This window comes from Rhinatrema bivittatum, chromosome 2 (genome assembly GCF_901001135.1).
Source record: "Rhinatrema bivittatum chromosome 2, aRhiBiv1.1, whole genome shotgun sequence".
Taxonomy (NCBI): domain Eukaryota; kingdom Metazoa; phylum Chordata; class Amphibia; order Gymnophiona; family Rhinatrematidae; genus Rhinatrema; species Rhinatrema bivittatum.
The window spans coordinates 42,009,401-42,036,886 of NC_042616.1; the positions used below are offsets into that span (position 1 = coordinate 42,009,401).

Below are 27,486 nucleotides of genomic sequence, written 5' to 3' on the forward strand. Positions count from 1 at the left end.
AAAAAATTTAGGGTGAGGGCGGAGCACTACCCCTGTCGTGCAGAATTTAGTGTACGGCGGACAGGTGACTAATGCCGTGCAATTCACTAACTCTGCGAGCTGACGTGATAGAGAGAAGGAAAACTACTTTCCAAGTGAGATAACGGAGATCACAGGAGTGGAGAGGCTCAAACAGAGGTTCCATGAGCCGCCCCAAAATCACGTTGAGGTCCCAAGCAGGGGCCGGAGGGCACAGTGGAGGTTTTAAGTGGAGCAAGCCTCTCATAACTAAGGGGTAGATTTTCAGAGCCCTGCTCGCCTAAATCCGCCCAAAACCGGGCGGATTTAGGCGAGCAGGGCCCTGCGCGCCGGGAAGCCTATTTTACATAGGCCTCCCGGCGCGCGCAGAACCCCGGGACTCGCGTAGTCCCGGGGTTTTCGGAGTGGGCGTGTCGGGAGGCGTGTCAGGGGGCGGGGCCGGAGCGCGCGGCGTTGCGGGTGGCGTGTCGGCAGCGTTTTGGGGGCGGGTACGGGGGCGTGGCTACGGCCCGGGGGCGTGGCCGCGCCCTTCGTACCCGCCCCCAGGTCGCGGCCCGGCGCGCAGGAGGCCCGCTGGCGCGCGGGGATTTACGCCTCCCTCCGGGAGGCGTAAATCCCCCGACAAAGGTAGGATGGGGGTTTAGACAGGGCCGGGCGGGTGGGTTAGGTAGGGGAAGGGAGGGGAAGGTGAGGGGAGGGCAAGGGAAAGTTCCCTTCTAGCCGCTCCGATTTCGGAGCGGCCTAGGAGGGAACGGGGGTAGGCTGCGCGGCTCGGCGCGCGCAGGCTATACGAAATCGATAGCCTTGCGCGCGCCGATCCAGGATTTTAGTAGATACGCGCGACTACGCGCGTATCTACTAAAATCCAGCGTACTTTTGTTTGCGCCTGGAGCGCAAACAAAAGTAGGCTGTTCGCGCTCGTCTGAAAATCTACCCCTAAGGGTTGTGTCAAAATAGGAAAATCCCCAACTCCTTTATGAAACGCGGCTACCACGCTGACATGCACCATGATAGAGGAAGTTTTCAGGCCTGACTCCGACAGATGCCAGAGATTGTCCAGAAACTTCGCCATGGAACAGGTGAAGGGGTCTATGGACATTGAAGCGCACCAGGCTTCTGTGAGGATTTGGATCGCATGATCCAAGAGGCCATCGGAAAAGCACTGAAGAGCTTCCAGCCGGTGCCGGTGCTCTTCTTAGGACCTTCATACTTGTAGAAAGAAATGAGACAAAAGACTTCCCAAAGTCCCTACCTTTTCCTCAGCTGGTCTGGAAATATATTTATTTATTTAGATTCTTTTTTATACCGAAGTATAGCGAGAAGCCTTCACTCCAGTGTACATTGAACAACTTCACACATGAAAACATTTAATAACAGAGAATATAAACGTAAAAATATTGGTGTTATAATTAACATCTCAGCAAAGCAGAGTGATAAGGAACATATATAATTAGCTGGTTTCCTTTCTGTGACATCAAGCATCTGCACACTTCCTGTCTGTAACCCTATTTGCTTGCTTTTTTGTAATTAGGAGATGTGAAGTAGAGTATCTTATCTATTAGTCCCTATCTGGTGTGTAGTCTATAAAGAATCCCATTGCCTTAGATCAAATCAATAAAAAATAATTACCTGAAGTATCCATTATTATATTAATTTATCTCTCCCTGAACTTTACTTTTAAGTATTATGATTTACAAATGACTAACAATTCATTTAAATTATTTCCTGTAGACCAGTGCCAAGTCATTCTGTGTAATCCCACTTCCTAATTAGTGGATTAGTCTATATAGTAAGAATGGAAGGTGGGGTAGGTGGGAGTTAGATGTAAGAACAAGAAAACGCCTCCATACCCATCAGGTAATTTATAAGAACCAGTGTGTGGCGAGATTGTACATTCCTAGGGCTGAAGGCGGTCTGAGCCTTATAGAAGTAGATTACACATACAGAGATACCATCATAAACCTCCAAGCAGAGTTAACAGCATCCAGAACCCCCATAGCCAAAACTGGTCTCCATCCTTAAGCTTGGACTAGCATTCTGGAGAGCAGAATGAGTGAGGATCCACCACCACACTTGGAGAAAGAAGGAACAGGATTTGCAAAACAAGAAAAAATAAAAAAATTTTAAGAACCAGACCAACAAAAAAGGAAAAAGGAATTGGCAAAAGCACAAATACAGTGGCATCACAACTCTAATACAATTGTAAAGAATGAATTTTGTTGTGATCACCTGGGACCTTCCTATTCCAACCGAAATAAAGAATAAAGAAAACCAGACATCGTAGTAAAGGATAAAAAAAATCCCAAATAAACAAACCCCAAGAACAGCATTCTTAATAGAAGTGCTGGTTCTAAACTAATTTATTTTAAACATTGTTTTCAAACAATACAATGTGTGGAATTGCCTAATTATAAAGCACACAAGAGTTCACATGCGACAATACAATTATTACAGTGCCTAGGAACCCCACTGTTCTTGCCCCCTAGAAATCCCCCTACACATCATCATTACCTCCCTTCCCTCCACTTCCAATAGATCCCCCAGATCACCTGATATTTCGCTCTTTGATTTTGGAAAGAGAGGGTCAGCTTTTCTGTAAGTGCAATGTCTAATAACTTGACTTCCCAAAGAGTAATATTGGGGAATCCTTTCCATTGATGAGCTACCGTAAGATGTGCCGCATGTAACATTAACCCCAACAGCTGTCTGCGTCCCCTCATCTCCCATCGAGTAGACAGAAATAGTGCAGGGTCCACCCGCAATGTCTGACCACAAATCACTGAAATAATCTCCCCCACCCGGATCCACATGTGATAAAAGGTCCCCAAAGAACCACAATCCCTCCAACAGGTGTCCCTAACATTACTAAACATAGCATAAAAAGCTGGGGTACGATATATTCTATTCAATAGTTTATATTGCATCTCTTGTAACAACATGTGATACGACATGAGGCTCTGCATACAGACTTCCATTCTTTGCTCTCCAATGTCGAATTTAGATCCTCATTCCATAGCCTAATAGGGTTAGGAGTGGTTGTCTTTGCACTTAGGGTGGCCTGAAAGGTTTTGTACAAAACAGCTATAAAATGAGAAGGAGGTTTCCTACAACTTAATAAACCCTCTATCCGCTCAGCGTCCTCGATTTCCGGCACGTCTCGTGCTATAGCGGAGATATCTTTCCGTATATAAAAATATAAACATCGGGTCAAAGGGGGAATACCAAAATCCTCCCTCAGTTCTGTACAAATATTAATTCGACCATCAGCCAAAAACCTCAATCCCACCGATGCCCAAATGTGAATATCAGGGGAGAGTTCTAAACTAATTTTATGTACAACCTATAGAAAGAGAAGATCCTTTAGTAGCAAATGATGCAATCACAGACCAAGAAAACCTGATTAAAAGATACAGAAAGGGTTCTAACTGTATTGGTCATCACTGGTCTGATTAAAAATATCTTATAGTCCGACCTGTTGTGAGCCCTTGGGCTGGGGCATGGTTGATGCAGCCTAATAGGTGAACCTACTAGGTCCATGCCAACAGCAGATTGATCTGCCCTTACTGCAGCTGGAGCTGTATCAGCCCCATTCCCTGTGGGTTGATCCTTTGTGTTCCAGGTGCCAGCAGGGCTTAGGCAAGTGTCACTTAAGGAGCGGTCAGAGAGAATCCAGTTACAGGCAATAGTCAGGGCAGGCAATGAACTGATGATATTCAGGTTCAGGCCAAAGGTCAGGGCAGGCAGCAATCCAGGAACAAAGTCAGAATCCAAGGCTGAGGTGAGAACCATAGAATCAGGCCAAGGCAAGGCAAGACAGCAAGAAATCAAGACACACACAGTAACAACAAGGCACAGGGAACAGCAACATACACTGCAAGGGAGGAGGACCTATTGCTGAGGTGCTGGCTAGTTGCAATGGACTTCCTTATTTATTCATGCAGGATGTGATGTCATTAACCAGTGCCACAGGAAGTCCATACTGGAGAACCTATAAAGGAATTCCAGGGCTACAAGAAGTTAGCCATGTTCTTTGGATGCAGCATGATGCTGGAGTTGCTTCAGATCAGAGGTGGGGGTGGTACATTGGCTATACACGTTGGGGCAGATTTTATAAATCTGCGCACACGCGTACTTTTGTTCGCGCACCAGGCGCGAACAAGAGTATGTGGGAATTTAATAGATATGCGCGTAGCCGTGCTTATCCATTAAAATCCAGGGTCGGCGCGCAGCCTGCCTCCGTTGCCTCCGAGGCCGCTCCGAAATCGAAGTGGCCTCGGAGGGAACTTTCCTTCCACCCCCGGCACCTTCCCTTCCCTTCCCCTACCTAACCCACCCCCCCCCCCCCCCCCCCCGGCCCTATCTAAACCCCCCCTACCTTTGCTGCCTCGCTCCATGTCCCGGTCCGGGGGATGGTCCGGAGGCCGCGGCCATGCCCCCAGAACGCCCCCGGGCTGAAACCACGCCCGCGGCGCCGCCCCCGAAACACCGCGTCACTCGCGACACGCCCCCGAAACGCCACGTCACTCCCGGCACGCTCCCGACACGCCCCCCGACACGCCCCTCCATGCAAACCCCGGGACTTACGCGCGTCCCGGGGCTTGCTCGTGCCGCCGAGCCTATGCAAAACAGGCTCGGCGCGCGCAGGGGGGTTTGGGGTAGGTTTTCGGGGGGTACCCCTTTCAAAATCTACCCCATTACATCCGCTTTGAAGTGCAAAAACTGGAATATAAATCTAAAATGAATAAATACAATCCTATGAACTTCAGAAGAAGGCAGACCTTGCTACAATGCAAGTATTAAGAAGAGCATTAGCAGCAAACCTGAGATATTGAGATCATATCCAACAGGCCATGGCTTAAATATGAGATTCACTCTTGCCATGGTATGCGTAAAGCTAATCCATTTGGAGACATTACCCCATGAGAGAGGCCATTCCTATTCACTGACTGAGGAAAAAGGTTTTCTTAGAAAACAAATCTCATGAGATACCAAAGAATGCTCATGGGAGGTCTTTCCAAGACCATGATGCATTAAACCTGTGCATGGAAACCTTGGAGGTATTTAAATATCTCTATCATATTTCCTCTATCTCACCTTTCCTCTATATAGCACCCCCTTGACCTCACGGGGTGTTCCTGGGTCAGGGACCGATCTGGCAGGGGCCCCCCCAGGGCAGACGCCATAGGTCCTCACATTCTAGGCGCCTGGTGCCTCCACCTGGGGAAGAAGGGGTCAATGGGTGGGATTCCCCACCCTTCACCCCAGGAAAACAAATGGGACTGTGAAGAAGGCTGGCAGTATGTGCAAATATATAAGGGTTCATTAGACTATATAAGTATATACATTTCTACATGACTATGTACATCGCTAATAGGATGTCAAACAGCTCACTTATCTACTCATGGTTAAGTCTCAGGGCACACAACTTTATACATTTCTACAAGGGAGCAATCCTTTTTCAAAATACAAATGTTAAACAAACTAAATCCCCTGTTATTTTCATCAGATTTTGGTTCAGTCACACAAGAATTAATTTTAACAACCTTAGATTACTGCAATTCTTTATACTTAGGGCTACCCACATCTACCATCCATCCCTTGCAACTTGTCCAAAACGCTACAGCTCGGATTCTGTTTAACTTACCTCGTAGAGGACACATCACACCCGTCCTGCAGCAGCTTCATTGGTTACCGGTATCTTATCGCATCACCTACAAAATTCTTACAATCATCCATAATCTACTATACAGCTCTAACTCAGTCTGACTTTGCTCCCTACTAAGAACATACAAACCTACCAGACAGCTTCGTTCCATGGATAAATTCATTCTAGAAGTACCATCTGTAAAAATCGCAAGTTTGGCATTGACTCGCAAGCGGGCTTTCTCCGTCGCAGGTCCAATTTTGTGGAACTCTATCCCTGAACAAATTCTCCTAACTGCAAATACCAAAGAATTTAAGAAATCTCTGAAAACCTACCTTTGTACCGCCGCTTATAATATACATTAATGACTGAAATCTATTTCCAATAGGAACTTGTTCACTATACTAGTCTCAAATATCTATACATATATATATGGTTGCATACGATGTACTGTAAATGTGATGTATTTTTTATGATTGCTTGGTTTGTCTTTTATTTATGAATGTTTTATTGTAAGCTGCTTAGATGGTCAGGCTACTGTCCTATTTGCGGTATATAAAATCTTTTAAATAAATAAATAAATAAAGTTAATATTTGGCAATTTGGGGTTGTTGGCCCCCCTCAGTATACCCCCCTATAGAATAGAAGGGAATATTGAGCTCCCACTTAATCAAATGTTATTATTATCCTCCCCTTTTTATCCCAAGTCTCACCCATGTGAAAAGATGCAACTGGGTTGGTGAGTACTGTTGGCCTGGGGGGGGTGGGAGGGGGTCCATTGTATCTAAACCGCTGCCATCTCCTCGGTGCCACTTCCCCTCTGCTGAAAGGTCCGTGCCAACACTGGGGGTCCATGCCCTCCTGGGGACGTGACTCCACCTCCCGATCTGTTACTGGGTCCACACCCTCCTGCATATCAGTAACCCAAACAGTAGAAGTCAGGGCCTTCTTGGTTGTTGTCTGAATCCAATTCCCCTTTCCCCTGCTGTCGAAGTGGGGAGCAATGTTGCACTTACATTATATGCATCAAGGCTTATTGGTTAAGGTTAGTAATCTCCATGCCTTCTGCTAAGGGTAGTAATTGCTGTACTAGCAAGTTACCCCATGCGCAATTTCTTCACTTCCTTTAGGGCTTATCCATAGAAGCAGTCCTGTGCTATTTCTCTTATGCCTGCATATCTATATGCATATCTATATGCATATCTATATGCATATCTATATCACAGAACACTCCTCGCCAGACTTAAAGAAATTGGTCTTCAAGACACCACAATCAAATGGTTCAAATCCTACCTCTCAAACAGATCCTACATCGTCAAGACAAACTCATCCGAATCCTCTCAAGTGCCCCTCACACATGGGGTCCCACAGGGTTCTTCCCTTTCCTCAACCCTCTTTAACATTTACCTCCTCCCACTATGCAAATACCTTTCAGATGCAAACCTCACCTACTTCGTCTATGCAGACGACATACAAATACTTCTCCCCATAAACAAGTCCATCCAACTCACCATGGAAAAATGGAACAACCTCAGCTCAAATCTGTCCCAATTACTATCCCAACTATCACTATGCCTCAACCAAGCCAAAACAGAAATCCTTCACATCCACGATGACCGTCCCTCTTATCCCCTCAAGTGCACCCCCTCCAACCACCCAGGAACCTCAATCAACACGGGAGTGCCACAGATCTCACAAATCTCACTCACTCCATCCACAAGAAACCTAGGAGTAACAATTGACAGCCAACTCAACTTTCAACGACACATCTCCAATACAATTAAGGATGGATTCTTCAAACTCCAAACCCTGAAAAAACTTAAACCCCTTCTCCAAGCGCACGACTTCCGAACAGTCCTTCAATCAATTATCCTCTCAAAACTCGACTACTGCAACTCCCTTCTCATCGGCCTACCAGAAATCCACATCAGACCCCTCCAAGTTCTACAAAATGCCGCCGCCAGAATCATCACCAACAACAAAAAATCCTCCCACATCACACCCACCCTCAAAGAACTCCACTGGCTACCCATCACACAAAGAATCCATTACAAAACACTCACCCTCATGCACAAAAAAATACACAACAACAAAATGAACTGGCTAAACAACGCAATACATCCACACCCCACACAAAGAACCCTCAGATCCACCAACACTGGCCTCCTAGCCATCCCCAATCTCAAATCTGCACACCTCAACGCAACCCGCAAACGAGCCATAACAATAGCGGGACCCACCCTATGGAACACCCCACCTGTCTCAGAAATGAACCATCACTGCAAACCTTCAAAAAACACCTAAAAACATGGCTGTTTTTAAAAGCCTTCCCACCCGACCCTTAACCTGCCCGAACGCAACCCACCTCATCCCATACTCAAGTCTTCTCACCCCCCTGAATCCCTCACTCCGCTACTTCCTCCCACCCCACCTTCCCCCCTCCCTTCCCTCATCCCCCCCACCTCTATTCCTAAATTACCTAACCAACAAGTCCCTAATCCTAAATTTATTTTATCAACAACACATTCATGTACATATGTTATTTTCTATAACCTTTTGTTATATCCTATAACCTTTTGTTCCATGTACCACTGTTATAATATGTTATAATTGTTTTTTTCTTTTGGTTACCATGTTATAATGTAAAATAGGGCGGACTACGCCCTATTCTCTTGGTTATCTGGAAACCGATGTGATATCTCGATTGAATGTCGGTATATAAAAGAAATAAATAATAAATAAATAATAATAATAATATGCCAGACCATGGAAGTGGAGGCCCTGAGTTGTCATCTGAATCCAGTTCATCTTTCCGCCCCCCCCCCCCCCCCCCCCCCCCCCCCGCCGTCTTAGCGGGGAGCAATTTTGCAGTTGTATTGAAAGCATCAGAGCATATTGGTTAAGGGTAGTAATGTCCAAGCCTTTTGCTAAGTGTAGTAACCGCTGTACCAACACGTTACCTTCTGCATGCTTTTCTCTTTTCTGTCCTGTCTGTAGCCTTTAGAGATCCACAGTATCTATCCCTTGCCCCTTTGAAATTTGTGGCTGTTTCTGTCTTCACCATTCCTCTAGAAGGGAATTCCGGGCATCCATCACCCTCTCCATGAAGAAATATTTCCTGTTTGATCTGAGTTTCATTTGCAAGGGAAAAGTTCAAAGTTCATACAACATAAAAAGGTCTGTATCATATCTCCCCTGCACCGCCTCTCTTACAGGACATATCTATATATATCTTCAGATCGTTCAGCCTCTCCTCGTAGGTCTTCTAAAACAGACCCCACACCATTTTGGTTGCCCTTCTCTGGACCACCTCCATCCTGTCTCTATCCTTTTTGAACACAGTACTGTAGGTGAGGCCTCCCCAAGGACCTGTACAAGGGCGTTATCATCTCCTTTTTCTTACTGGTTATTCCTCTCTCTATGCAGCCATGCATTCTTCTGGCTTTAGCTATCTCTTGTACTTTCCTGCCCCATTCTAGCCAGATGAGGTCTCACTCTAATGCACTTTTCTGCTTCCAGATATGTTCTGCAAGTTGGGAGCCTGATGGAAATTATAGAGCTGTGAGAAAGTCCCTAGATTTGTAACTAAATGTCCAAAAGGAACTAAATTAAACCCTAGTCTCATTCACAGTTCTAAAATCTCCATTTGGTTTAAAAAGTCACCAGATCTAGCTACAAAATCTCTAAATTGGCAATACTGAATCAGCCTCTGCCCTCATAGTAAAGTTTCCCCACCTCCTGTGTGATGTCATCTTTGTGAGCCCTCAGAATACCACTACACCTCGTCTGTGATGTCATCAGCATGTGTCCAAACTGTAAAGTGCCCTCCTCAGTGATGTCATCATTCTGTGCCCTCAGTGAAAGCACTGGGTAGGATGTGGGGGGCACAGCTGTTCTGTAAGTTTGATAGGTTTGAGATTCAGATTCAGGAAAAGAGAGAGGAAGATTCCCTCCCCTCCACAGCTGTGCAGCTCTGATGCTTTGAGATTCAGATTCAGGAAACGAGAGACTTCCTCCCCTGCCAGGCTCTGCAGCTCTGAGTCTGACACCCCCTCCCCACATACAGCAAGAGGCAAACACTCGGCTCTTCCGCAGCCCGAGAAAGAGTCCCCAATTCATTTCTAATCCTGAAGGCAGCAAAATCAGGGAGGAAAATGCCTGCAGGCGCTTCTGCTCAGGTAGGAGATTGCCCACAACTTCCTGCTTTACTTGCTGCTGCTATCAGCCTCCTGTGCCCCCATCAGTTCAGCCAAAACCATGTGGCTTTGGTTATTGTACATCACTGCCAGAATTAGCTGGTAGATTCAAGCAGGAGGTACTGGTGACAATAAGGATGAGCTGCAGAATTGTTCGGCCTTTTTTAGTGTTCTGACATATCAGCTCTATGTTTAGCCTGCGCTGCCTTCAGCGCTTTAGTCAAATTCAAGATATCTGCATTGCAGATTTCTTTTAATCCGAGTGACATAAGCCATTGTATGCTCGTGCATTACTGCTTTACCTGCTTCCCTCACCAAGGGGCCGACATAATACAGTGCACTTAGCATGGCAATAAGGGGATTAGCGCCTCTACAACGCACATCCAACGCGGAGTGAAACTAATAGTGCTCATCACATGTGAATGCATGTAAATGAGGCTATTAGCTATTCACTCCCAATGCAAAAAAAAAGTGCGTCTAGGATGCACATTTTACCGATCAGAAATTAATTTCCACCCGGAGCAGGCGTTAATTGCTGAGCGCTCCTAAAACTAGTATAGAAAAGCAGAAAAAACTGCTCAGTTGACAAGCCTCTGGTTTCTGAACCCCTAGCACATCCATGGGTTAGGTAAACAGATGCTGATAAATTCAGCATCCATTTTCCAGACCTGACTGCCTGCATTGTAAGGAGTGAATAAATCAATATTAAAATGTCAGGCACTTAATATTAATTTATTCACTCCTCTTATTGCCCATCGGTCCATTTCACTGACATGTGACAGTGAAGGAATCAATGGGCAATAAGTGAAGGAGTGAACAAATTAATATTAAGTGCCAAACACTTTAATATTGATTTATACATTCCTTAGATGCCGGTAGTCAGGTTCGGAGAATGCCGCCGAATTTATCAGCATCCGTTTTCCTAACCTGTGCATGTGCGCTGGTTAGGAAAACGGATGCTGGTAAATTCAGCGCCCATTTTCTTTACCGGCGGAAAGCCCCCGACAGTGTACCTCTCGGGTGCATGCTGTCAAGAAGGCGCTAGGGGTGCGCAATCGCCCCTAGCGCCTCCTCAACAGCGCGAACCCTAATTTAAATATTGCACCGCGCTGCCAGGAGAGGTGCCTGGGGATATGTTAAGAAAGCGGGCGCTGAACACTCACGGGTAGATTTTCAAAGGGGTACGCGCGTAGGAAAACCTACCCCAAACCCCCCCCCTGCGCGTGCCGAGCCTATTTTGCATAGGCTCGGCGGCACGCGCAAATCCCGGGGCTTGCATGGAGGGGCGTGTCGGGGGCGTGCCGGCAGTGACGCGGCGTTTTGGGGGTGTGTCGTGTGTGATGCGGCGTTTTGGGGGCGGCGTTACTTTGCCGACAAAGGTGGGGGGGATTTAGATAGGGCCGGGGGTGTGGGTTAGGTAGGGGAAGGGAAGGGAAGGTGCGGGGGGGGGGGGGTAGAAGGAAAGTTCCCTCCGAGGCCGCTCCGACTACGCGCGTATCTATTAAAATCCCGCGTACTCTTGTTCGCGCCTGGTGCACGAACAAAAGTACGCGATCGCGCTAATTTATAAAATCCGGCCCTCAGCGTCTGCTTTCAGCGAAACTTTTTTGCATCGGTCCCCATCATTGTGGAAAGTGAGGAGTGGCGTTAGTATATATATAAATATTCAGCCCATGGCGTTAGTATATATATATATATATTCAGCCCATGGCGTTAGTATATATATATATTCAGCCTGTGGCGTTAGTATATATATATATATATTCAGCCCGTGGCGTTAGTATATATATATATATATATATATTCAGCCCCTGGCGTTAGTATATATATAAATATTCAGCCCGTGGCGTTAGTATATATATATATATATATATATATATATTCAGCCCGTGGCGTTAGTATATATATATAAATATTCAGCCCCTGGCGTTAGTATATATATATATGTATATTCAGCCCTTGGCATTAGTATATATATAAATATTCAGCCCATGGCGTTAGTATATATATATATATATATATATATATATATATATATATATATATACAGCCTGTGGCGTTAGTATATATATATATATTCAGCCCCTGGCGTTTGTATATATATATTCAGCCCATGGCGTTAGTATATATATCTACCTTATAAATGGCCCGTGACCGACGGCCCGCAAATGCGCAAGGACGTCGGTCAGAGCCGTGCATGGCCGAAAAAAAAAAATGGCGGTGGGGCCGCAGGAGCGGGAGGAGAAGCAGCGGCGCCGCGCGCGCGCGGTGCCACTACTTCTCCTCCCCAGATCTGCCGGCAGATCTCAGGGGGGGGGTGTCACTCCCACGCCCCCCCCCCCGAGATCTGCCGGCAGGAGCGGGAGGAGAAGTAGCGGCACCGCGCGCGGCAGTGACCCCCCCCCCGAGATCTGCCGGCAGGAGCGGGAGGAGTCGCGAGTACGGCGTCGGAAGGAAATGGAGGCGGGTGAAGGGAGGGACTGAGTGGGAGGGAGGGAGGGAGAGGGGGACTGAGTGAGAGGAGAGGGAGGGTGGAGAGGAGTGGGTGGGGGAGGGGGGTGGTGAAGAGTGAGGGGAGAGAGAATGAGGGGGAGATGAGAGACAGAGGGATGTAGCCCGTTTTAACGGGCTTAACGGCTTGTATATATATATTCAGCCCGTGGCGTTAGTATATATATTTATTTATTTTTATTTTTAATTTTTATATACCGAAGTTCTTGTAGGGACTACAAATCACTCCGGTTTACATTAAACGATAAACTGCCCAACAGAGAGAGGGGCTTTACATAGAACCGTAGAACAGATGGAACGATATAACTGGCTTTACATAGAACCGTAGAACAGATGGAACAATATAACTGTATGTCAATTTAACATAGTAATAAATAAATATTATAGTTTAACATAGTAATAAATAAATATTATATATACAGTTTAACTATTTAACGTAGAGATAGTGACATATTAGCGCTGCAAAATAGATGCAATAAAATGTGATGAACTTTTGGACTCGAAAATTGTTGTACAGTTGCAGGGTCCTGATAGTAGGACTTGGTGCGGTGTCCATAATTTGGGGATACCTAATATTTAGGATGTCTTTCTGTCTGAGTAGAATTAAGAGTCTGGGAAGGCTTGTTGGAAAAGCCAGGTCTTCAGTCTTTTTTTGAATTCTTGATGACTGGGTTCAAGTCTTAGATCTGGGGGGAGCGAGTTCCACTGGTGGGGGCCTGCTGAAGATAGTGCTTGTTTGCTCAATGATGATTTTATTTGTGGGGCATGCAGTGTTCCTTTGTATGCGCTTCTAATAGGTCTAGAAGATGTGTGCGGTTGGAGTTGAGAGCTTAACATAATAGGAGCTAGTTTGTATGTCGCTTTGTGGACGATTGTGAGTACCTTATAGAGTATCCTGTGTTTAATAGGAAGCCAATGTAGGTTACGAAGGATTGGGGTGATATGATCTTTTTTGTTAGAGCTTGTGAGAATTCTAGCAGCTGAATTCTGTACCATCTGTAATGGTTTGATGGTGTTGATGGGTAGACCTAGCAGAAAGGAGTTGCAATAGTCGAGCTTAGATAATATGATGGATTGCAGTACTAGCCTGAAGTCGGAGAAGTAAAGGAGGGGTTTAAGTTTTTTGAGGACTTGCAGTTTGTAAAAGCAGTCCTTTGTGGTAGTGTTTACAAACTTTTTTAGGTTTAGGTGGTTGTCTAGCCAGGCTCCAAGGTCTCTGACATCAGGTGAGAACATGCTATTTGTGTTTGGTGGAGAGAGGCTAGAAGATATTGTAAGGGGATCCTGGGAGACAATGAGCATTTCGGTTTTATTGCCATTCAATACTAAGTTGAGGCTTGAGAGTAAGTCTTTAATAGGCTGTAGGCATTCGTTCCAGTATGTGATGGTTTTTTGAAGGGATTCTGTAATCGGGAGAAGGATTTGTATGTCGTCTGCATAGAGGTAATGGGTGAGCTTGAGATTTGAGAGTAGGTGGCAGAGAGGGAGGAGGTAGATATTCAAGAGGGTGGGTGAAAGTGAGGATCCTTGCGGGACTCCTTGCTCTGTAAGGATTGGATGCGATTCTTTGTTGTTTATCCTGACTTTGTAGAATCTGTTGCTTAAGAAGGAATGAAACCATCTGAGAGCTGTGCCTTTGATCCCTATATTGGCTAGTTGGTCTATAAATATAGTGTGTTTTACCGTGTCAAACGCAGCAGAAAGATCAAGAAGAACAAGCAGGTAAGATTGTTTTTTCTCCAGGTTAACGAGGATGGTGTCAGTGAGAGATAGTAAGAGAGATTCGGTGTTTAGGTGTTTTCGGAAGCCATATTGAGCTGGGGATAGAATGTTATGATCTTCCAGATATTCTGACAGTTGCTTGTTGACAATTTTTTCCATCAGTTTGGCGATGAGTGGTAAGTTTGCGATAGGTCGGAAGTTAGCTGGGTCTGATGGAGAGGCGTTTGGTTTCTTTAGTAGTGGTTTGAGGATTGCCAATTTTAACTGGTTAGGCACTAAACCTTGAGAAAGGGATGTGTTGATAATTTCTGCAATTGGTTTTGAGATGGTGTTTGGTATGGCGATGAGGAGATTTGTTGGTAATGGGTCTGATGGGTGGGAGGATGGTTTAAGTTTCTTGAGTGTATTTTCAATCTCCAGTGAAGAAGTGAGCTCGAATGAATCCAGGCTTGTGTTTTGTTGAGGCAAGGCTATGAGATGGTGTGTTAGGGTGAGGCTGTTGGTTGTGATTGAATGGGTAAGGTTGGTGATTTTTGTCTTGAAGTAGTTGGCTAGTTCGTTTGCTTTGTTGAGAGCTTGGTGGTCTGGGATGGTGGGAGGAGATGGTTTGGTTAAAGAGGAGACGTAAGAGAAAAGAGCCTTTGAGTCGAAAATGAAGTTGTGGATTTTTTTTGCGTAGAATTCTTTCTTTGTTCTAAGGATAGTATTCCTGTAAGTGTTGAGGAGGGATTTGTAGATGGCATGTGTCGAAGTGGTTGGGTTTTTTCTCCAGCTTTGTTCTTTTTTTCTAAGAGATTGCTTAAGGGATTTAAGTTCTGGGGTAAACCAGGGTTTTCTATTGTCTAATGTGGGTTGTATTGTTTTGGTTGAAGTTGGGCAGATTTGATCTGCAATTTTATTGTTAATCTTGATCCATGAGGTGGTTGCAGTTGTTGCGTCTGTGAGGTCTAGTTGATTTAATGCTTCGGACATCTTTTCACTGAGTAAGTCTGGAGAGCATGGTTTCCTGAAGTGGATGGTGGATTTGGTAGTGATTTGCGGTGGTGGGTTGTTGATCCTAAGGGTTGTGTGTATATATATATATATATATATATATATATATATATATATACTGAATATTTATATATATATAAATATTCAGCCCCTGGCGTTAGTATATATATATATATATTCAGCCCGTGGCGTTAGTATATATATAAATATTCAGCCCCTGGCGTTAGTATATATATATATATATATATATATATATATATTCAGCCCGTGGCGTTAGTATATATAAATATTCAGCCCATGGCGTTAGTATATATATATATATATATTCAGCCCGTGGCGTTAGTATATATAAATATTCAGCCCCTGGCGTTAGTATATATATATATATATTCAGCCCGTGGCGTTAGTATATATATATATATATATATATATATATTCAGCCCATGGCGTTAGTATATATATATATATATTCAGCCCGTGGCGTTAGTATATATATATATATATATATATATATATATATATATATATATATATATATTCAGCCCGTGGCGTTAGTATATATAAATATTCAGCCCCTGGCGTTAGTATATATATATAAATATTCAGCCCCTGGCGTTAGTATATATATATATATATATATATATTCAGCCCGTGGCGTTAGTATATATAAATATTCAGCCCGTGGCGTTAGTATATATAAATATATATATATATTCAGCCCGTGGCGTTAGTATATATATATATATATTCAGCCCATTTGTGTTTTAGATATAGATGAAAAAAATCATCATGGATTAATTCTGAGCTCATCTCCCAAGTCTAACCCAAATGAAATAGGGGCATGATCAGAGACTGAAATATTTCTAGTGAGGACTCCTGAACCCTTGGGAACAGCTTCTAGAGATTAAAAAATAATCCAGCCTCGAATAAAGTAAAATCTTGCTCCCCAGGGTTCCTCCAGATGTCTATTAGCCCCGATTCCCTACAGAGAACATTGACTCTTTTACTCTCGTCTCCCTTTATGGTTTTTTTTACAGATTTACAATCACTCCTCATATCTGGCACTATGTTAAGCTTACTGAGGAATTTAGATAGGTTAAGACCATCTAGTTATGGTTATCTTGGATCTATGTATCAGAGTCAGCTACAGAAAGTGGAGAGCTAGTGTGAACATAAGAATTGCCATACTGGGTCAGACCAAGGGTCCATCAAGCCCAGTATCCTGTTTCCAACAGTGGCCAATCCAAGTCACAAGCACCCAAACATTAGATAGATCACAAGCTACTATTGCTTATTAATTACTGTAATAGCAGTTTATGGATTTTAATCTCTAGGAACTAATCCAAACCTTTTTTAAACTCAGTAACACTAACTGCTGAAACCACATCCCCTGGCAATGAATTCCAGAGCTTAACTATGTGCTGAGTGAAAACGAATTTTCTTCAATTTGTTTCATAGGAGCCACTTGCTAACTTCATGGAGCGCTCCCTGGTCCTGCGAGTAAATAACTGATTTACATTAACTTGTTCAAATCCTTTCATGATTTTGGAGAAATTATAGCTAAGCTAAGCAATAAGTTCTTTACTGCATTTGGTAATGACACAATACTTAGATTAATAAATAGAAGTGCAGCCAGAGTGATCCATATCATTTAACTGGACAAACAACATTTCTTCACTTTTATATATCTCCCTTTGCCTACCTTCACTCATTCTCTCATTCTCTCCTACACTCCAACCAGGCATACAGACAGTCATTTTCCCCCATGTGCTCCAAGGGACCACTCCCCCCAGACTCTTCTCTTCTCTCTGGGGTGTGCCCAAACCATCTCCTTGTATTAAAATATTTTGATTGTGTGATAAACAGTACATTTGTTACTTATTCAAAGCTTGCTGTATGAACTCAAAACCGTAGCCTAACAGATTAAGACTTAGCATCTTCTTTCCCATCAGTGGGATCCCATTTGGATGAAATCCAAAAATAGCCAAGAAACATCAGGTTTCCATCCACAACCTCTTTATTATCCCTGACACCTTCTGAGGCATGCATGTGACATCAGATTATTTAGAGCTCAAAAACAAGTGAAGGTCATGAAAAGGTTAATGAGATAGTGACTCTCCAGTGTCCACTCTGGAACATAAACTCATGGGCAGCCATATCTGCGGGGTATCAGCAAGAACTAAACTCATGGATGCAAACACCGCCTTGTATGAACTTCTAAACTGCGGTCCACTTTGGCTACTGTATCCTTAGAATAAAATTCTCCCATTATTCAGAGATCCCCTAGGCATTAGGACCTTTGCTGCCATTCGAGTAGGCACAAAAAGGAAACTTGGCAAGGCAGAGGACACGTGCAGTGATGGATTATTTTTGACGATACAGAAGTGAGGATAACATAGAGGGAAGCAGATGCCTGGGAGGGGGATGCAAAGGAGAGAGGTAATAAAATATATTCACACAAACACATGCACACATTTATGATTCACCATGAACTTTTGTACCTTTGCACAAGGGATGAGAGAAAATTATGCATATATTGGAAATAAATGATAAAAATAATCGAGGGATGCAAGGGTGAGAGTAAATGTGTACTTGACAGGACACAGGGGAATATGTAACCTGGCACCAGGAGGTAAGGGTCGATCACACGCAAGGCATTGCAAGAAACCTGTATACAAAGGAGTGCAGAAAACCCGGGAACTGGGAGAAGGCTCGCGTCCTTGCTGAGGTGTGCAACTACGTTATTACGTGCACTCCTTACCTTCCCTCCCGGCTAAACACAGGAAAAGAATTGACTGAGATATTGCTTTTGTGCTTTTAACTGAGCACAAGATTATTATAATACAAATGATGCTTATAAAAGAAATGATTATTACTAACTTGTAATAACTTCATTTTACTAATAAAAAATATATAATAAACATATTTTATAATCCTGAATCCAAGTCTTCATGTAATATATATATATAAAGGTAAAACAGAAAGGGAGACATTTGGGAGACGAAGGTTTAGCTTGAGTAAATTGGCAATCTCCTATAAGGAGTGCGGTGTCTCCTGTCTATTTCCAGAGTTATAAATAGTAAATGCAGGGTAAAGTTCAGTCGGGCTAAACATGTTTTACATTCCAACCTACAGACCAAACCCACTGTTTCTTTGGGAGACACATCAGAAAGGTTGACTGTGAGGAACAGAAAGTTTGGGTGCGTTTTCCACTTCCAAGATCTGACTGCAGCAAAGGTGAAATCTTAGCGTTGGGTGCAGGGCGCACCACATCCGTACTGATGGAAGGAGACACCGCACCCGTCTTCCTTCCAAGTCACCGACTTAAAGCTGCAGAATGAACATTTCTATACAAAAGACCTTTGGTTTGTTTGCTTTAATCTTTTTGGGTTGCATTTTACATGCTTAGCATTAGAATCACTCACTAATATCACACGTTATGATAATCATGGTAACATCCATATACACCATAAGCATGAAATAGAAATCCCTCTGAGATATCTTTGGCCTTTCCTAATATTTCTAACTATACCACCCTCAGTTTGGTGTTTCATAGAATGGCCCTTAAGGGTTGGTGATCGTTCTCTTATTATATCCAATGCCCCCATACCATTAGCCATAATGGCTAACTGTTCACGTAGTAATACTAATCCCAGATTCTCTGCTCTGTGCCCACAAGCCAGACCTATGGTTAATGATATCTTCCGCTCCCCATATGTCCCTCCTCCTTACTCATTTACAGTTTGTTCCAACCGGACCCTCATTAGTAACAGCGCAAATCCAAACCCACGACTCAGCCCATGGCCTCATTTGGGAAACCCCTCCATTTCATGTAATGTTACCAGCGTGACCTTGAGTAATATCTCTGATTACTTTAGAGATGAACGATGGATTGTGTTCTCCCTCCCAAATGTGGGAGGAATACTTCATCCTCCTCATGGCAAGCTGCGACTGGGAATATTTTTACTGGTGCTGGGCAATATCGTAACCAGATATTCCAGCGGTACCAGGAAATCAATGAGGAAGCTTCAATAACAATAAATCTTACTGAACTCCCATCCTGTAACAGTGCCTCATGCTTGCATTTGTGCAAAGATTGGTTTATTATTAAGATGATTATTCTTGACTTGCAGTCCTCATGGCCCATTTCCCATCCCGTCCGTATTTCAGCTCCTGTGTATTTCTCTTTTCGAGGGAATAAAATTTGAGCAACTCTTCCTGTTGATTGGACTGCAAAATGTACCCCTGTGAATGCTTATTTGCCTATTTCTGCTTTTCACCAGCAGAAGCAGACATACAAGTCCTGTTATAAACGGCAAACCTTAGAAGAACTCCCCTCCCAGGATTGGGCTGATCAGGGCAGTCAGAATGCCTTACGATTCACACCTATTACTGTTGAGGAACGCCATAGACTGATGCGTTCCGATTGGTTCCCATTTTCTAACATATACGCTATTGGCCATCTCTCTACTGCTGTCCTGCGTTTACAAGCCTTAGTAGAAATCCTTAAGAACGTTACCCAGGATAATATCTGTGCTCTAGCACATCAATTAGCTGAGACTCATCGTTATGCAATGGATAATCATAAAGCATTAGATTTCATCCTGCCAGAAAGAGGGGGTACTAAATGTGTAGCACAGAGATTATTGATCGTACCCCACAGGTACTAAACAGTTCTAAATGGTTATTGGACATTATAATCTTTTCTCAGGATGGGCTAAAGAACATGGCTGGGCTATTAGCATGTGTGTATAGTGCGAACAGCAAGGGGAAAGAAAATACTGATTTATGTTTGCATTAGACTTACTAAGGGTAGTAACTGCCACTCCATGCGGGTTACCTATATGCATTCTGGTAAGGGTAGTAACTGCCGCTGCATGCAGGTTACCTCTATGCATTCTGGTAAGGGTAGTAACTGCCGCTGCATGCAGGTTACCTATATGCATTCTGGTAAGGGTAGTAACTGCCACTCCATGCAAGTTACCTCTATGCATTCTGGTAAGGATAGTAACTGCTGCTTCAAGCAGGTTACCTCTATGCATTCTGGTAAGGGTAGTAACTGCCACTCCATGCAGGTTACCTCTATTCATTCTGGTGAGGGTAATAACTGCCACTCCATGCGGGTTACCTCTATGCATTCTTGTCAGGGTAGTAACTGCCGCTCCATACAGGTTACCACTATGCATTCTGGTAAGGGTAGTAACAGCCGCTCCATGCGGGTTACCTCTATGCATTCTGGTAAGGGTAGTAATTGCCACTTCATGCGGGTTACCTCTGTGCATTCTGGTAAGGGTAGTAACTGCCGCTTCATGTAGATTACCTCTATGCATTCTGGTAAGGGTAGTAACTGCCACTCCATGCAGGTTACCTCTATGCATTCTGGTCAGGGTAGTAACTGCTGCTCCATACAGGTTACCTCTATGCATTCTAGTAAGGGTAGTAACTGCCGCTCCATGCGATTTACCTCTATGCATTCTGGTAAGGGTAATAACTGCCACTTCATGTAGATTACCTCTATGCATTCTGGTAAGGGTAGTAACTGACGCTCCATGCGGGTTACCTCTATGCATTCTGGTAAGGGTAGTAATTGACGCTCCATGCGGGTTACCTCTATGCATTCTGGTAAGGGTAGTAACTGCCGCTCCATGCAGGTTACCTCTATGCATTCTGGTAAGGGTAGTAACTGCCGCTCCATGCGGGTTACCTCTATGCATTCTGGTAAGGGTAGTAACTGCCGCTCCATGCGGGTTACCTCTTATGCATTCTGGTAAGGGTAGTAACTGCCGCTCCATGCGGGTTACATCTATGCATTCTGGTAAGGGTAGTAACTGCCGCTCCATGCGGGTTACCTCTATGCATTCTGGTAAGGGTAGTAACTGCCGCTCCATGCGGGTTACCTCTATGCATTCTGGTAAGAGTAGTAACTGCCGCTCCATGCAGGTTACCTCTATGCATTCTGGTAAGGGTTGTAACTGCCGCTCCATGCAGGTTACCTCTATGCATTCTGGTAAGGGTAGTAACTGCCACTCCATGCAGGTTATCTCTATGCATTCTGGTAAGGGTAGTAACTGCTGCTCAATGCAGGTTATCTCTATGCATTCTGGTAAGGGTTGTAACTGCCGCTCCATGCAGGTTACCTCTATGCATTCTGGTAAGGGTAGTAACTGCCGCTCCATGCAGGTTATCTCTATGCATTCTGGTAAGGGTTGTAACTGCCGCTCCATGCAGGTTACCTCTATGCATTCTGGTAAGGGTAGTAACTGCCGCTCCATGCAGGTTATCTCTATGCATTCTGGTAAGGGTAGTAACTGCCGCTCCATGCAGGTTACCTCTATGCATTCTGGTAAGGGTAGTAACTGCCGCTCCATGCAGGTTATCTCTATGCATTCTGGTAAGGGTTGTAACTGCCGCTCCATGCAGGTTACCTCTATGCATTCTGGTAAGGGTAGTAACTGCCGCTCCATGCGGGTTACCTCTATGCATTCTGGTAAGGGTAGTAACTGCCGCTCCATGCAGGTTACCTCTATGCATTCTGGTAAGGGTAGTAACTGCCGCTCCATGCAGGTTACCTCTATGCATTCTGGTAAGAGTAGTAACTGCCGCTCCATGCAGGTTACCTCTATGCATTCTGGTAAGGGTTGTAACTGCCGCTCCATGCGGGTTACCTCTATGCATTCTGGTAAGGGTAGTAACTGCCACTCCATGCAGGTTATCTCTATGCATTCTGGTAAGGGTAGTAACTGCCACTCCATGCAGGTTACCTCTATGCATTCTGGTAAGGGTAGTAACTGCCGCTCCATGCAGGTTACCTCTATGCATTCTGGTAAGGGTAGTAACTGCCGCTCCATGCAGGTTACCTCTATGCATTCTGGTAAGGGTAGTAACTGCCGCTCCATGCGGGTTACCTCTATGCATTCTGGTAAGGGTTGTAACTGCCGCTCCATGCGGGTTACCTCTATGCATTCTGGTATGGGTAGTAACTGCTGCTCCATGCAGGTTACCTCTATGCATTCTGGTAAGGATAGTAACTGCCGCTCCATGCAGGTTACCTTTATGCATTCTGGTAAGGGTAGTAACTGCCGCTCCATGCAGGTTACCTCTATGCATTCTGGTAAGGGTAGTAACTGCCGCTCCATGCAGGTTACCTCTATGCATTCTGGTAAGGGTAGTAACTGCCGCTCCATGCGGGTTACCTCTATGCATTCTGGTAAGGGTAGTAACTGCTGCTCCATGCGGGTTACCTCTATGCATTCAGGTAAGGGTAGTAACTGCCGCTCCATGCAGGTTACCTCTATCCATTCTGGTAAGGGTAGTAACTGCCACTCCATGCGGGTTACCTCTATGCATTCTGGTAAGGGTAGTAACTGCCGCTCCATGCGGGTTACCTCTATGCATTCAGGTAAGGGTAGTAACTGCCGCTCCATGCAGGTTACCTCTATGCATTCTGGTAAGGGTAGTAACTGCCGCTCCATGCGGGTTACCTCTATGCATTCTGGTAAGGGTAGTAACTGCCGCTCCATGCAGGTTACCTCTATGCATTCTGGTAAGGGTAGTAACTGCTGCTCCATGCAGGTTACCTCTATGCATTCTGGTAAGGGTAGTAACTGCCGCTCCATGCAGGTTACCTCTATGCATTCTGGTAAGGGTTAGTAACTGCCGCTCCATGCAGGTTACCTCTATGCATTCTGGTAAGGGTAGTAACTGCCGCTCCATGCAGGTTACCTCTATGCATTCTGGTAAGGGTAGTAACTGCCGCTCCATGCGGGTTACCTCTATGCATTCTGGTAAGGGTAGTAACTGCCGCTCCATGCAGGTTACCTCTATGCATTCTGGTAAGGGTAGTAACTGCCGCTCCATGCAGGTTACCTCTATGCATTCTGGTAAGGGTAGTAACTGCCACTCTGTGCAAATTAACCCCTGCGCTCTCTGCATTTTGCTAGAGTCTCCTCTGTTACTTTTAACTCTTGTGCTGTCTGCCCGACCAATATCTGGCCCTTTCTGCATAATCACTGAGGAAGATCTGGGACTGGGTCAGGCAGGCAGCAGGAAGAGGAGTAGGGGGAGGAGATCAGTGGTGCATGGGCCGCATCCTTCACCTCTGCAGCTCTGGTTCAGGTCTTGATCCTCTTGGGGGTAGAGCTGGATTGCTTTTTTCTATTTGTTTGCATTCTTGACCTTACTCTGTCATTCCTCAGTCTTATGGTTCTTTTGTAGTGCAACCTCCGTCTCTGAACTTCCTTTACTTTTTACAAATTACTGATCTTTACCATTCTCCGTGCCTCTTGTCTCCGTCAGTGTGAGATTGCTCAGTACCTCTCCCGCTGCCTGGGAACTTCACCTTTTCCCCTTCTCCTGTTCTGCAGAATAACACCGGGACATTCTCTTTAATCGCGTCACAGAATGGAAAATGGGCTTAGTAAGTCCGGCCTTAAGTAACTGAAGCACATTTTGGATGTGAATCCCCCCAGCTCCTTCTAACTTTATGGGCAGCGGCTGATGGTGAGAAGCTGGGGGGATTCACATCCAAGGTGAGCTACAGCTCCTTAAGACCTGATTTACTAAGCCCATTTCTCCTTTCTGTCTAAGGGGGGGAAAGCTTAGTAAATCAGGCTCTCAATGTGAATTAAATGTGGGTGCCCAGCAGTCTCCCTCCCTCTCAATCCTTCCCCTTGTTCCCTTCCTTCTGCCATAAGCTCCCTAACCCCACAGCCCCCAAGCCAGCGCCATTCAGTTACCCCCAGCCCTCCCCAGCAGCAAGCTCAGACCCCAGCTCCTTACCCCTCTCCCTCACCTCTTCCTGCCTCCCCTGCAGCAGTTGTTCCTCTCTGGTCAGCACCGCATCTCTCCCTGGGGCGGATGCAATATAAAGCGGGCGCTGAAAAGTCAATATCCAAAGTAGGGGGTTGTGCTAGCAAGGGCCATTGTGCCAGTACTGTAGAGGTTATGGGGGTAAATCAGCTTTTGAAAATCAATCAGGAGGCTCCGTTTTTTTTTAAACTTAATTTTATTTATATTCCACCTTTCAGACATTTCAAAGTGCATTACATTCAGGTACTCTAGTTATTTCCCTGACCCCAGTTGGTTCACAATCTGTACCTGAGGCTGCAAGGAGTGGTGGCACTGGGATTTGAACCCTGGGTTCCAGCCCACTGCTCTAACCACTGGACTTTTACAGCCAGTGAGCAGAGGCAGAGCTGGAGGGGCGGAGTCAGCAATTATGAACTTAGCTTTTGAATTTCAAATGTCCCTCTGATACAGCACAAAAGTCCAGCCATGCACTTGGAAAATTATTCTTGCTGACGAGTAGGAGATGTAATTGTCATTTGCCTGGTATAGTGAGAGAATGCTTTGTTTTTTATTCAGATGATCTTCAGCCGGTCAGCAGGGGGCAGTATAAGAGGGCAGTGTTCCACTGGCACCAGGAGCTGGAGCCGAGGAGATGAATCCCAGGACCGATGTCTTCACCCTGCTGCTAAGTTCTGAGAGAGAGAGACTGTAACACCCAGAGAGAGATGCTCGTTTCAGCAGACATTGCACTGCTGCTGAGGATCTGTTAAGGGACAGAACGGGCTGAGAGATTGAGAGATGGAATTAGCAGAAAGAGAGAGAGAGAGACCTGTTTCAGCTGGGAAGTACAGCTGTGGGGTGACAGGAAAAGGTTGCACAGGACCCTCCTATCTGACTGGGAAGGATGCAGCATTTCACTCTGGAGACAAACTGTTAAGTACCAGCAATTACTGTTCCTTATCTTTTTCCCTTTTTGCTGTTTCCAGTTTTCCAAGCCTTTTGAGTTAACTGTAAATCCTTTTCTTATATATTATAACCTTCATTTATTAGCACTGTTTCTGTGAAGGAGTAGTGACAGGTGAGTTAGGACTGGGTGTCAGCAGGGTCCTGCACCAAGTCTCACACAGCTCTAACAGGTTTTTGTGTCAGCAGAGCTGGAGTAACCAACCAGCATCTGAATCAGTGAGGAGGTCTTCTGACCACAGATTGTGCTAATAAATAAATATTTGACTGCTATTTAGTGATTCCTCAGTTGTTATATTTATTGTTTTGTCTTTTCTGGGTCCCTTTTCTAAGGTCTAAGCTTCTCTCAGAGGAGGCCCTAGTTTAGGGGTAGTGAGTGGACTAAACCATTTGCTATGGCTCACGGGGTAACTATAGAGGGCAGACAGTTCCCTGTGCTCTGAGGAATCACTGATTAGCATTGTGCAATCCCTGAATACCAACACAATGTTTCTTCATTTATATTTATAAACTAATAGGTCCATGCCGAGAGCAGGAAGTTAGCTGGACTTACCCGGGTACGAGTTCCCACTGGATAGACCCAAAGACAGTGAAGTCAGTTTATCCAGCTCACTTCAGGGCTGCTTCCACTGTTACCAGACTTCCCCGGCTCAGTGTGACTGGGAAACACTCAATATCCCTGCTACCCAGCTAAGCATAAGCCCCACACCCAGCACATCACTTTTTTTTTATCCAGGTAAGTTAACAATTCATTGGCCCACAATTTTACCACTGTGTCCAGCTAAATTCCAAACTCAGCTGGACAAATCCAGTGCCCGAGGACCTTTAAAAGTGTTACAGACACAAAGTGATGTTTGCAAAGGCTCCTTACCACGTTGGTTGTTTTTGTTGCGGGACGAGCGGAACCAGAAAGAGAAAGAAAGGAGATGTGTGAGCATTGATCTTGGTTATCACAAAGTTAATTATGTAAATTTCTGTATACAAAGTAGGGGGCAAGTTTTCAGAAGAGCTGCTGAGTTGTCCACAAGAGTTGAGTACGTTTATTGGATAAATCTTAGTGAGTTTTCAATCACAGCATGGTGGCTGGAAATGTTCCCAAATTTAGCTTCGCCAATTCAGCACTGAGCGGCCTCCTGAAAACTTACCCTGAGCAGCTGCAGAGGATCTACCCTCACTGCCTGCCCCTTAATCTAAGAAAAATACCCACCTCTCCCCCGACCCCAGAAGTCACCCCCTCCTCTGACCCCAGAGCTTACTCCAGCCCCAGAATCCTCCCTTACCATGACCCCTGACCTCACCCCTCCCCTGACTCGAGTTTACCCCTCTTCCCCAATCTTAGACCACATGTCCCCTTCTCCTGTTCTGGACATTGTGATTTTTATTCATTTCACTGTTACTGATTTCCTGTTCGATTGTTTTGTCATGTTTTCTTTTTAATTATGATTATGATTTATTAGCTTGATTAATCACAAAATCTTACAACAGGAAATCAATGCAATGTACAAAGAATAAAATAAACAGCACTCCCTGCTATAAACAAATGGCCGTAATGAATGCATCCTGTTAAAACTAATAACAAAGTCATAACCAGGGCTGACAAAGAAGAGGGAAATCCTAGAGGGCTGCATCAAGGGACAGTGAGTGCTGTCTGCATGCTGAAGCACTTCCTGCAACCTGCGTGTTTAGCATGAAACACTAACATCTTCTCTAGAAAGCCCCAGAGTTGACCTTGAACTACTTTTTCAATAATTTTGGACAAGACAGGCAAACTTGAGATAGGACAATAGTTTTCAGGAATATTTGGGAGAAGATGTTGGGTATTTTTTCAGAACGGGACAGACTGTAGCTTTCCTGAGAGTAGCTGTAACTTACCGGGGTTGTGAGGTGGTGTTGATGATGGTGGGAAAAGGATGAAGGGAAGGGCGTCATGGATGGAAGGGTCAGGGGAGGGGGATGCGGTGTAGGGGTAGGAGAGTAGTGGGATCAGGGGATGAAAGGGAACAGAGTGTTAAGTGGAGGATGGGAGGGGGGTGGAAGGGGGGAGGGAAGGGGAAGGGAGGGGTGGAAGGGGGGAGGGAAGGGGAGGGGAAGGGGGAAGGGAGGGAGGGGAGGGAAGGGGAAGGGAAGGGGAGGGGAAGGGGAAGGGAGGGAAGGGGGAAGGGAAGGAGGGGAGGGGGAAGGGGAAGGGGGGAAGGGAAGGGGAGGGGGGAAGGGGAAGGGGGAAGGGGGGGGAGGGGAAGGGAAGGGAGGGAGGGGAAGAGGGGAAGGGGAAGGGGGGAAGGGAAGGGAGGGAGGGGAGGGGAGGGGAAGGAAGGGGGGGAAGGGGAGGAAGGGAGGGGAAGGGAAGGGAAGGGGAGGAAGGGGAGGGGAGGGGGTTACAAATGAGGGAGGGAAAGGGGTGTATTTTTCTTGATGGCTGGGATTTCTTTATTTGATCTGTTAAAGAAAGGGTCAGACTTTAAAATGTGTAAGACCGATCGCACATCACCATTATATACAGGGAGGACAATAATGAAAGCCATTTCCGGGGGTAAAACGCTCTTTTATCCACAGAAATGGGCTGTTTGATTATTGTCCATCCTCTACACAAGTAAAAGTAGGAGCATATATCAGCAAGGCATGGGCTTTTCCCCATGTAGTTTTGCAAATATT

General features: G+C 45.1%; 1 protein-coding gene across 11 annotated transcripts in view; it reads left to right on the top strand.

The window, feature by feature from the left end:
- LOC115085938 (zinc finger protein 566-like) overlaps positions 1–27,486 on the top strand; it is a 158,625-nt gene that overhangs the window by 68,635 nt on the left and 62,504 nt on the right. For 3 of the 11 annotated variants that reach the window (XR_003854986.1, XR_003854983.1, XR_003854990.1), the window contains exons 6-7: positions 18,220–18,449; positions 24,448–25,570. The gene's annotated coding sequence lies outside the window, so the exon portion shown is untranslated. Of the gene's footprint in view, positions 1–9,515; positions 9,841–17,076; positions 17,524–18,219; positions 18,450–24,447; positions 25,571–27,486 lie in introns of those variants that run through there. The other 8 variants (XR_003854997.1, XR_003854989.1, XR_003854984.1 and 5 more) reach the window with 6 other exon arrangements.